The 10,543-nt window shown below is 41.5% G+C and overlaps 1 pseudogene; it reads right to left on the minus strand.

Moving 5' to 3' along the window:
* Positions 1 to 819: 819 nt before the first annotated feature.
* Positions 820 to 2,627, minus strand: LOC148116044 (vacuolar protein sorting-associated protein 33A pseudogene; annotated as a pseudogene).
* Between the last annotated feature and the right edge of the window lie 7,916 nt (positions 2,628 to 10,543).

Raw genomic sequence — 10,543 nt, forward strand, 5'->3', positions numbered from 1 at the left:
GTTGGCGTCTTTATAACATTTATCTTCTCAGACTTCAAAGGTATTATTCCAGCACTTTTTTAAACATGCTTGTTCGTTTGCAACTGAATGAGGTTTGATTAAACAGTAGCCTCTTCTCCCACTATTCACAATAATGTTCAGTGCAAATGAGTTTGGTTCAATATTTTTAATTTAATTAATAAAATAAAAATAAATATTGGGGGCTTGTAAGCATTTAGGAGGTATTCATGGGGGAAAAAAGAGAGCAGGATTTTTCAAAATTGGCAGCAAAACAGTATTTCCAGGATTGAAACCTGCTAGAAACAAATCGAGGAAGCGAATTCCATGAAAATAGGATTGGGGTAGAGCTGTATCACGTAAGGGGCAGATTCTGTTACAGATTTGCAGACTTTCAAGCTTTAGAATAGCAGCCGAAGATGGAAAGTGGCTAGATTACAATCCACCAACATGATGAACTGCCTGGAGAGAAAAATGAAGAATATCAGTGGACCGAAGTAAGAAAACCAAGCTAACTACAGAATGGGAAGGAGGAGGAAATATTAGGAAAAAACATCCTGAAAGATTGTGGAATATACACTAAGGAAGAAGGGATTTAGAAACCGTAAGAAAAAGTCCGGGAGTGACCATTGTGAATGACGCAAGGGAGCAAACCAAAATGCAGATTGCCAGGCTGAGCTTTCCTTCTTGATCCATATTTTTTTAGAAAGCAGCTGAGAAACTGTCTTCCTTTTCAATTGGCAAGTCCTCTCTTCCGAAGTCATCTGTTTCTCGCGAGTCTCACGGTCCCATCTCAATCGAGTCCTGCTCGGTCTGTCCTTCCTAAAAGGGTGGGGGCTCCAGCTTCTCCATCAGGGACTTGATCCAGCTTGTTCCATTAATCAGTTTGGTGGTGGCGATGACGTATTCAGTGCCCCCGTCTTCCATGTGAGAGAGGAACAGGAGGGCTGCGATTTTGGCGTAGGTCATGCCTCCCAGAAAGAAGACGAGAGTGACATGGTTTTCTCCATGCTGCTGCTTTTTCTGAAGCCCGGTTGGCAGCTGCTGCCTCTCTTCAAAATGTGGACCAGGAAGTATTTTTAAGATTTCTTCAATGCTTCGTCAACCTGGCCGGACAAGCAACTGTGCCAGACGAACGCTTAGAGGCACATAACCACTGTAGACGTAAGAGATATAATTTGGGTTCTGCTCTTTGATGTTGTCCATACACAGATGCAAAGTTTTCCAGATGGTTGGGTAGTTGTTCCGACTGCCCAGCCAGGGCTTCAAAAGTCCAGCCTTTTCTAGGCTATTCAAGGTCAAGATGTGTTTGTAGCCATAAGTCTGGAGAATTTCTCTCTTGTAATGATCCAGCACCTTCTGCTTTAAGCTGCTGTTGCACACCGACTGCAGGCAAATGAGCCTCAGTATCTTAATCAAAGGATACTTTCGGGCAATGCAATCTTCTATGTAGCTGTTGACCTTATCGGTATCTATCCCGGACATAAATTCTTGCTCCACGGTTAAATTATCGAAGAAGTCTTCAGAGGTGGTGATGTCTTTCACGAGCTCCGCGATGGAGGTATGGTTCCCCAAAGAGCTTCTGGCAGCCTGCATGTGCGGCAACTGTGAGACAAACTGCTTGATCTCCCCCACGGTTTTGGTGTGGTGCCTTTCCTCAAAAGCAGCTGAAATGATTTTGGCTTTCTTGCTCAAGACGCTGCCCACAGCATTGAGGTTCTTGTTGCAGATCTCCGTGTACAGCTTCTCCGCGGAGTTCAGCTGCAGCTTCTTGGCCTCGGTGGGGAGCTCCTTCACAGCCTCCCCCTGCTTTTTGGGTTAAATTTTTCAGGGGGAAGTTTTATGTAGGTGTTCTGAATTCTATATATTTCATCAATTAGGCCCTCATAAGTCAGTTGGGTAGCCAGAGGAGAGACCAAATCCACGTTGTGATCCAGCAGCAGAAGGATATCGAAGATGGGCAGGATGGTGTTCTGGATCCCCGAAAAATCCCTTTTCATGGAGATCATCATGTTTGCCACATGCCATGCGCACTCTCCTTTTCCAAAGATGAGTGGGATGGTTCCATAGAGAGCCTGGAGCATCATGAGTCCTTTCACAGCATGGTAGAGGCAGGTCTGGTCATTTTCTAGGTAACACTTCTTAAAGGTGTTTTCTGACTCCATGGACAAGAGGTCGCTGTCAAAGGGAATGAGGAGGTCCAGGCTGCATTCCTCTTGGTGAATAAAACAGTGCAACACACCCAGTTCTTTGAGGCGCTGTTTGCACAACAAACTGTGATGCGGAACAAACAAGATGTAGAAATCCCGCTGCGGACAGCGGATTTTGTCTTCACTGAACACATTGTCTGCAATTATGTTCATGAATTCTAACCTGGGCCTGACAAAGAAAATAATGTTCTTGACATTAGCCGGTGGAAGGTGACCCCCTTTGAGGGTGAACATTTTCTCCACCTCATGTTCCTTCAGAAGAGAATATTGCACAATCAATCCAAAGGGCCCAGTAACATACTCATCCCACATAATGGCCTTGGATCCGGTGCATTTGTCGAGGAAGGCGCGCAGCTCCCTCCGCCTGGCTTCCCGCAGCACCGTCAATGGGACGTGGCCCGAGCTGAGGTGAGCCACCATGGCTGCTGCGCTGCACTCAAAGCTGATGAATATTTTTGTGCAATGTCTTCTCTAAGTGTGTTTTCTACAAGAGGACATGAAATGATTCCACTGGATCATTAATAGCATTATCGCCAAATTAATAATAGGGATATTATCGTATCATTAAAAGATTACTGCTACTTTATTATAATAAGTAACCATTATCTATATAAAACAATGTGAGAAAAATCACAAAGATACAGTCATCTATCGAGTACTAGATGCTAAAAATTAGTTCATTTCCAAATGGATTTTACTTATGCACTTCTCTCTATCACAAAATCATATTTTTATTTTCTGGAAGCTGGAATTTTTTTTAAGGAGATCAAAATAACTTTGTATAAGCATTATTATAATATTTGCATCACAAAAACATGATTTATCTATTTCTTTTATCAATGAAAATACACTTGTTCATAATTTCCAATTTTATCATTAAGATTAAAATTTATTTGAATACAAGTTTTAAGACAGTTGTATCCATTTAATTATCATGCCATCTAGCAATCAATTAACTAGATCCCCATTCATCACATCATGAATCATATTGTTAATTCTTTGCTGAAAACAAGTTCTACCACCAGCATTCACACAATCCATTAAGGAAGTGGGATAGGTAGGAATTAGTTTGGAGGACTAGAGAAAGAGATGCAGGGAAGGATCAGATAAGATGGGGAGGGGAGGATGAAGCAGCATCTGTGTTACAGGGAGAGAAAGAAATTCAGAGAAGGTCCTCCCAAATGTTTAGACTGTAAAAAGAGATGGTGAAAGATTTGTATTTTCATACTTGCAAGATTCTGTTAATATTGTCTTGCAGTAAAATAGAATTAGTTCATCTGGTCATTTTCCTGTCTTAGTCTTGCAACTTTCTTCTTAACAAATCCTTGCTTTCTGATAATCACCCTCTTGTTTCCAAAGAGTTTATGAATGCTCTTGATATTTGGGGGTTTTCTTCAATTGATTTATGACCTTTCCTAAAATGTTTCTTGTAATTGACAATTTTTGCCAATTATATCTTCTCACTATACTTTTTGTCAATATACTGTATGATTGAGAATTATTACTGAACCTTTGTTCTTGAGTTTTAAAGATAGTGGCCACATGCCAACTCACAATATTTGCAAGTTAAACAACCATAGAAGAAAGATTCAAATGTAAAAAGAGATAACAAAACAAGATTTCTGCTTTTAAAGTTCCTGGATGTTTCCATTCTAGTTCCATCCATTTCTAAAGAAGAAGGAATTGTTCAATCTTTCCCTGCTGAAAGTGTACTTGGATCAAAATGGAGAGGTAGCAGCAGATCTAAAGATCAACAGTAGGGTAGTTCTCCTCAAGGAGGATCCCATCAACAAGGAATTGGGGAGTTTTGAAAGGCAGCAACTGATAATCAACCAAGATGCTTTGTCACAGCTAAAGTTGCTCAACAAGGTGGGGAAAATAGTGATGTGTTTTTTTCATTTTCCAAAAGAATTAGGACCCTTTTCAAGTGGGCTAAATCTAGTCAAAATGGGGGATAACCTTCACTGAGAATTGAATGTGTGCAGTAAAACTTTTATAATTTTCTTAGAAAATAGGGAGGCTTCTCTTCTATTGACCAAGGTATCCTTTTGATGTTATAATGCTGAATACTGTTGTAAGCTGATTCAGCTATATCCAAAATGAGATTTGGGATGATTATTATTTAGGACAATAATCATTGCCATTTCATGTCTCTTCTTTATCACCATCAAACTGGTGACAGAGGGCCTCATATACTGAGGATTTTGATATTAATAGCTTCAGGTACACTAATTTCTTGTCTTCAAATATCAAAGTTGAAGGCAATTCTGTTGACCAGGGTCTGAGTTCAGCTTTGGTCTCAATCTGATAAAATGGAATCAAGGCTGGATGGAACTCCACTTGGTCCCAATGGGAAATAAGCTTCATCTTGACCTGCTTGGAATCAGGAAACTCCCAAAATTGCAGGCCTAGAGTCTGCAACGTTTTTAATCAGCTGAGACCATAGTTATACATGTCTCTCTTTAACCCTACTAGGATAGTAGAATTTAGGAAGGAGGTCCAAGGCATTCAGTTCACACGAAATAATAATGCCTGGTCTGATGTGAGCTTATTTATTCATTGATTGATTCAATTTATTTGCTCTCCCATCTCACACAATAATGGTCTGAAAACTGAAGTACAGAAATATGACTTTGACGCAAAAAAATCCTGATATCAGAAGTAATAAGGGACAATTTCAAGGGAAATATTACTTAGGTTTTGGCATTGGAAGTAATCAGAGATTTCATATTTTTCTATCTGAATCCCAGAGACTACTTTGCTAATGTTCCTATCTACCTCCATGTTACATAGATGGTGAGTGTAACATCTTTCCTTTGTCATTTTTTCTTTCTCTTCTCAGTCTCTGCCTCAGTCCAAATGTGTGGAAAAATGTCAGCCTGGATTTGTGAAGAAGGCTCGAGAAGGAGAGCCATTTTGCTGCTATGACTGCGTTCCTTGTCCAGAGGGGACCATCTCCACTCAGGAAGGTCAGTGGCACCATAGGGAAACCTTCTGAATTCATCCATCAAGTGGATATTTCCTTCCCACCTTTTCTTATCTTTTCAATTTGTGTTGTTGTTAAATATTGAGATAAAAACTGTTATAACACCAACAAAAAAAAGGAATATATTTGTAGTTCTGAAAAGAAAAAAATACTAACATACAGTGCTGGGATTAAAAGCAAGAGAAAGGAGGGGGAGAAGGAGAACTAATAAAAGACCAATCTACAAATAGATACCAATGTTGAATTCATTCTCTCTTTAAAATTGTTGCCAAATTTAGAAAGGATGGAAATATATCGCTTCATCTTCTCATTTTTATTGGGTAAAAAGCCTTGGCAGATAACAAACTCAGTTCCCCTTCTGGAATTCCTTCATTAATTAATCTTCCTTAAGATCTCTTTCTTTTCAAGTTTATATGGTTGTCTATTTCACACATAGGGGCTTTTGGTGGCACACGATTAAATCACAAATTAAAAATTTAAACACTGAGAACTAAAGGCTAAGAAAGCAAGGGAGGAGTACATCTAGATGCTACCTACCATGCAACCAGCACACAGGGCTCTGTTGTCAGGGGATCTCCAGGACTATTGGAAAATATCACATTTTAAGGGATTTGTAGAGACCCTCATAGTCTGGAGATACTCTCAATTTCAGGATAGTTAATGATTTTTTTACTAAAAAGGTCTGTACAATCTCCCCTGAAGTAGGCAGTGTTGCAACCCTTCTCAAGAGGAATTCCATGGATCCAACCATGTTAGACAACTTTTATCCTGTGTCCAAACTTTTTAGAGCAGTTTATTGAGATCATGGTTGTTGGGTCAATCATCATTAACGGAGTTTAAACATTCTTGGGTTAAACACATGTCCATCATCTCACAAAAGATAAAATAATAATAATATAATAAATCAATAAAAACAAAGAACTCATGATAAGATCAGTGAGAGATAAGAATCTGGTGGATTAGCTCAGAGAAGGCAGTTTGTGGCACCAGATATTTCTTCTTACAATTTTATTTTGTTGTTTTTGTTTTTGTTTTTTTTAATAGTTGTACTGTATATATTGGGGAATTTTTTGCTGGAATGAATGTATATACAGTACAATTTAATGAGGCTTTCCTGTCTCTCAGTATCAAATCTCATCTAAAGGTTTTCTCGAAATTTCAAAGATTATGAAAGAAATGTTACTTTGTTTTCTCAGATACTGAAAAATGCACCAAATGTGTAGATGAACAATATCCAACTAAGAACAGAGTCCGGTGTATCCCAAAAAGAATAACCTTCCTATCTTATGAAGAACATCTGGGCATAATCCTTGTGTTCTTTGCTCTACTCTTGTTCCTAACCACAAGCCTTGTTTTAATCATATTCCTTAAATATTTAGAAACTCCCATTGTCAAAGCCAACAACCGAGACCTCTCCTTCATCCTCCTGATCTCCCTCCTGCTCTGTTTTTTGTCCTCCTTTCTCTTCATCGGCCAGCCAAGGAAAGCCACCTGTCTTCTCCGACAAACGGTGTTCAGCATCGTCTTCTCAGTAGCTGTGTCTTCTGTGTTGTCCAAAACAGTCACGGTGGTGCTGGCCTTCTTGGCCTCAAAACCAGGAAACAGGGTGAGAAGATGGTTGGGGAAGAGCTTGACCAACTCCATCATCCTGTCTTGTTCTAGTGTTCAAATTTTCATCTGTGTCATATGGCTGATAGTTTCTCCCCCATTCCCTGATTCCGACATGCACTCCCAGCCTGGAGAAATCATCCTTCAATGCAATGAAGGTTCTGTTACCATGTTTTATGTTGTCCTCGGCTACATGGGTTTCCTAGCTGCTGTTTGCTTCACGATGGCTTTCGTGGCCAGGAACCTGCCTGGGGCCTTCAATGAAGCCAAGCTAATCACCTTCAGCATGCTGGTCTTCTGCAGTGTCTGGGTCTCTTTCCTGCCCACCTACCTGAGCACCAAAGGAAAGTCCATGGTGGCTGTGCAGATCTTCTCCATCTTGGCCTCCAGTGCTGGGCTTCTGGGATGCATCTTCTTCCCCAAGTGCTACATTATTATCATGAGACCAGATCTAAACATTAAGGAACATCTAATGATAAAAGTAGGGAAGTAATAATGAAATTGTTTCTTAGACTTGTGACAATTAATTATTGATTGCAATTTGTTGTTGATTTATATGTTTCATTTGCCTCTGTTTGACACAGAACATAGAACAATAGAGTTGGAAAGAACCTTAGAGGTCTTCTAGTTCAGCCCCCTGCTCGAGCAGGAGACCCTATACTATTTGAGACAAATGATTGTCTAGTAACTTTTTTAGAGCCTCTAGTGCTGGAGCACCCACAACTTCTGGAGGCAAGCTATTCCATTGGTTTTGTGAGATCCTCCATCATTGGATTGACACCTCACAAGTGTCCCGCCATCAAAGAATTGGGATTTGGAGCAGGGCAGTTGGGTAATAAACCTATATGCTTCTATGGTAGGAATTTGGGAGGGAGGAATGACAGTTGAAGGAATGCAAAGCAGTTCGTGCCAGGCATCTTCAAGGTCGTTCACCCTGAGTGTGGAATTTCACCAGCCCAAACACTTCAGCATTTCCCAAAACATCTCAGTGATATCCGATTGGCTAAAGACCGACTAGACATGGGGGAAGGGTGGGAAACTAAGGGTTTGTTTTTTGTATTGTTTCATGGGAACATCAGATTCCTCCTGACTTTACTGCAGCCAGCATTTTTAAATAAAAGTTATTTTCATTGCAGACAAATGGACTTGAGGGTTTTACTTTCCTAAGGGATCACACTGGGCCAGGTCTGACATTAGGCAGAATCTGATATTTTGGTCAACCCAGAGAGGACATCATCTCTACTGTGGGGACCATGCACATGATATTGCCTCAAGGGAGCAATCAGGAGGAGATTGAATGGTGGGGGAGGCTTTGAAGAGGCCTCCTTCAGGACTGGATCTCTCTGAATGGACAGGGGAGGCAGAAAGCTGTGGAAATCTGCTGAGATCCAGATGGTCTCTGGGCATCAGGCAAAAGGAGGAATGGAGGGGAAGCCCATGGTGATGATTTTCACTCATGGAAGCTGTGGCAGTTGTGGGCAGGAACAATGGGTGGAGCTGGTGGAACTGGAGGAGGAAAAAGAAGAGGGTGAAGAGTTAGACAAAGCTGACTGGATGACAGAGGAAGCCGTAAAGTTCATGCAGGGGGCTTTCAAGAATGTCAAGGTGTGTGAACACCAGGCCCAAGTCATGCAACCTGATGACCTCCAGCCGCAATGGGAGCCTGAGTAATAACATCCACCACCACTGCCGGCCCCTCAGCAAGCCCAATGGCAGCTGTGACCACTCCTGGTCCAGCACCAGGAGCTGCCACCTGTATCACCCCCTCTGCAGTTATAGCCCCAGGGAGGAGGACACCCACAAGACACAACAGCTGTGTGTGAAGTTTAACAGGAATCCCCTGTCAGTTTTGGAAGACAATTTTATTTTTTGCTTCTTAACTGCCACATATTTTAGCTGGGGAAATTGGGAGAGGGCTGTTGTTGGAGCGGTACAACATTCCGTATTCAAGGACTTTTGCCTGTGCCTGCTGGAGACTGCATGAAGATTGTATCCGGTGGAGTGTGAAGAGTTGATTGTACAATGTGACGAACTTGTGGGTGTGAACTATCAGCTGGGTGTGGAAAATCTGGAAGCTTTCAGATTCGGGTTTTCCCAGATGTGCCAACATGACATCTTTAATAAATTAGAACTTTGAGGAACCTCAGGCCTCAGAGCTTTATTTGACATTCCCAGCAACTGGGGTTCTTCCTGCCCCAGGTTTGGACCTACATGCAGGAGTATCATCTGGAGATAACCACTGAAGGTGCCAAGGTCAGAAGTGTCACCAGGGACCTAGAAGGGGCTGCAGCGCAGTGGATGATCACCCTCGGAGTGGGTCAGAGGGGAGTGGCTGAGTACACAGAAGAACTTTGTGACCTAGTGTCAGGTTTCCAATCGATGCCTTAATTAAATCATGGCCCTCAAGCCAAACTTCAAAAGGAATCCAGTTATTTATTAGGAGCTTCATGTCGGCATATTCTAAGTGAAGCCAATTCTGACCTCACTTAATTTATTTTCCAGCTCTGACCCTGTTTCCCCCTCCCTCCAAGGTGTGTCATCAGTCACATTCTCCAATGAAGCAATTGTTTCACTGCAATCCTGTCCTCAAAGGATGGGGGGAGGGAGGGGGACAGATGGGCAATAAACCTGTATGCTTCTATGGTGGGAATCTGGGAAGGGGGAATAACAGTTGAAGGAGTGCAAACCAGTTTGGTACCAGTTCATGCCAGGAATCAATCAATCGATCGATCAATCGATCAATCACTAAAGATACATCAACACCAATAACAGCAATAGACCTAATCTTGAGGTAGTTGGGGCCATCTAGATCTCCAGGGAGGCTCTTCCACAAGGCAGGGGATGCCAGAGGGATGGGATGCTTTCTGGTCCAACAGGATGATATGGTTTCAAAGAGGGGATGCTAAGAATGTCCCTGTGCTTTCCCTACCCTGGGCCTTGTTGGATGCCAAAAAGTTATTCCCTTAACACATTTCCACTTTCTGATGAATTCTTCACACACATTTAACCAAGGTGTCAGGTTCCCCCCTTCCTATCCCTCAGCTCCAGTGTGGCAACCTTGAAGCCTCAAAAATGGCCTCGGTCAGGTCTGCTTCAGGATTGACACAAGGACTATAAAGTATCAAACAAATTATAAAAGTTTTAAAGATGGTGGATTTCATTAGGTTTACTTGCCTAGATCAGTTCAACAGGTTTCATAGGTTTTACATCTAGAAATGTTATGCTATCCTAATTCTACCTATTTATTGATCTATCTCTAAACATGTAGATATTTTGATGTATTTTCTCTCTCTCTTTACACACTGATCACCGACATCCACCCTATTCTGGTATTTGCTGTTATTTGGTCCCACCTTTACAAACAAATAATGGCTTTTCACCAATGAAGAAAAATGTCTAGGTTTTTTTTCAGAATTGTTCCAACAATCGAACCCAAAGTCAAACTTTTGATGACTATAATGAGTAAAAGTGATTTTCAGGGATTTTGTACTGGTCTGGAACTGTGTAAGAGAGAAGACATAGTCGTATGAACAAAAACAGCCACCCATCTCTTAACAAAGGCAAACCAGAATCAGCTGTATCCATATTGAGGATTGACATTTCAGACTGATGCCAAAATTCTCTCTTGAGACTGGAATGTATGGAGAGTTTTTCTCAGGGATGTGTCAGGGAAACACTTTAAGAGCTGAGCAGCTGCCATGATGCTGTAATGCTGTAATGCTGTAATAATGATGCAATGGTA

Source organism: Pantherophis guttatus, chromosome 2 (assembly GCF_059756535.1).
Source record: "Pantherophis guttatus breed Tessera chromosome 2, ASM5975653v1, whole genome shotgun sequence".
Taxonomy (NCBI): domain Eukaryota; kingdom Metazoa; phylum Chordata; class Lepidosauria; order Squamata; family Colubridae; genus Pantherophis; species Pantherophis guttatus.